The sequence below is a fragment of the Sinocyclocheilus rhinocerous genome, unplaced genomic scaffold (genome assembly GCF_001515625.1).
Source record: "Sinocyclocheilus rhinocerous isolate Xijiao unplaced genomic scaffold, SAMN03320098_v1.1 scaffold365, whole genome shotgun sequence".
In the NCBI taxonomy this organism is placed as follows: domain Eukaryota; kingdom Metazoa; phylum Chordata; class Actinopteri; order Cypriniformes; family Cyprinidae; genus Sinocyclocheilus; species Sinocyclocheilus rhinocerous.
This window is the reverse complement of record NW_015659915.1, coordinates 304266-306199: the sequence shown is the minus strand read 5'-3', so window position 1 is coordinate 306199 and position 1934 is coordinate 304266. Positions and strand designations below refer to the sequence as shown.

General features: G+C 40.0%; 1 protein-coding gene across 1 annotated transcript in view; it reads left to right on the top strand.

Annotated features, from left to right (window-relative positions):
* LOC107724250 (CDAN1 interacting nuclease 1) overlaps positions 1-1934 on the top strand; it is an 80304-nt gene that overhangs the window by 57359 nt on the left and 21011 nt on the right. The gene's annotated exons all lie outside the window — the stretch shown is intronic.

Here is a 1934-nt window from a genome sequence, read left to right as displayed (position 1 = left end):
ATTTAAGACAAATTATAAATTAAATGTGTCCTTTTATTATTGCTTGGACAAAATGCTGCACATTTCTTTGTGAAATTGAAATATTACACTATAATAATATACCAATATAGCACTTGCATATCGTTACATCCCTAGTACTTATAAAGCACATATTCTGCAAAATCATATTCTACATCCCTAATCCTGCCCAATACCTAAACTACTTTACTAACTATTAATAAGCGGCAAATTAGGAGTTTGAGGCAAAAGTTGTAGTTAATGGTTTATTAATAGTGAGAACCGGGACCTTTAAAAATGAAGTGTGACCGAAAGGTTGAATATATGTGATTTTAGATTTCTAGGGAAAAGTGATTTCAGGAAATATTTAAATTCAAGTTTTTATGTATAGCTCTTTTCACAATACATATGACTTCAAAGCAACTTGTTTATAGTGCTGCGTGGTAAAATTGGTGAACTTTTCTTGACCTGGTAAGAACTCTAGCTGCTGCATTTTGGAATAACTGTAGCTTGTTTATTGAGGATCCCAGATAATGTATGCATGATGATAATAATGGAACAACATGATGGTTAATGATGATATAAAACTCATTTTTTTGTTGAACCGTTCCTTTAAGCTGTTGGTTTTCCTCCGCTTCGTGTCATGTTCATTGGAAACATTTGCTGGAAGAGTCACCTCGTATACGCAATGGAAAAAAAAACCCTGCCGTGGCCCGAGAGAATGTTTGTGCAGTTCGCTGAAATACGACCGAGCTTGTCAAATGGCAGTTTGAATACGAAAGCAAACATATTTTAATCAAGACTCGGACAGAAAGGGGTCACCGAATCTCAGCGTTTGATGTCACACTATTCCGATGGCACCGCGTGGAAAGCTACCCGTGACCCCATCCTAAAAAGGAAGCAGAGGGATGAATGAATAACTGCTGCGAGGTCTTAGCATGTTAAATGCTGTAATCTTCCCAAAGCGTTCCTTCCTGTCGGCCCTCCTCTCAACTTCAACCTCCAACCCCTCCCTACATGCATCACGGCAAATGAAAGCCACCCGTGGCGTTAGACGGGAGGACAGAAAGCCCCTGGGTCCCGTATAGTATATACCCCAATAGTTATTGCTGCGTCTTCCTCGCTGCGCAGATAAGGGCCGGGACTTCAGGTGCGCACTGTTGACACAGCACTCTTATCACCTTAATTGATTTAGAGCAAACCCCTTTGACTCGGGTCATTGTGCGCTGAAGTTATCCATCACCCGGGCGTTTGGTTTCTGCCCACGTCTGTCTCCAGTGTGTCTACATGTCTTAATAAAGTGCACAGAACATGCACCTTTCATTTGGACTCGTCGAACAGTCCTTAAATTATTATTCCACAGTCTTTTTTTAGATTTGAATTCCCACGTTCAGAGAAGAAGGAAAGACTTTGTTAATTGTGAGCCTGCAGCACAAAAGCAGTCTTAAGTCGCGCTGAAGTTATCCATCACCCGGGCGTTTGGTTTCTGCCCACGTCTGTCTCCAGTGTGTCTACATGTCTTAATAAAGTGCACAGAACATGCACCTTTCGTTTGGACTCGTCGAACAGTCCTTAAATTATTATTCCACAGTCTTTTTTTAGATTTGAATTCCCACGTTCAGAGAAGAAGGAAAGACTTTGTTAATTGTGAGCCTGGAGCACAAAAGCAGTGTTAAGTCGCTGGGGTATATTTGTAGCAATAGCCAACAATACATTGTATGGGTCACAATTATCCATTCTTCTTTTATGCCAAAAATCAATGCCAAAAGCTTGTGTAATTCCTAGTTTCCCGTGGCAGAAACAGAGAAGAAATAGGGAAAAATTAGCGTAGCTGCTGTTCCACTAAGCAAAAAATTATGTGTTCAACCGAAGCGAGTATGTGTTCTACTGTAAATATATCAAAGCTTAATTTTTGTTTAGTAATATGCATTGCTAAG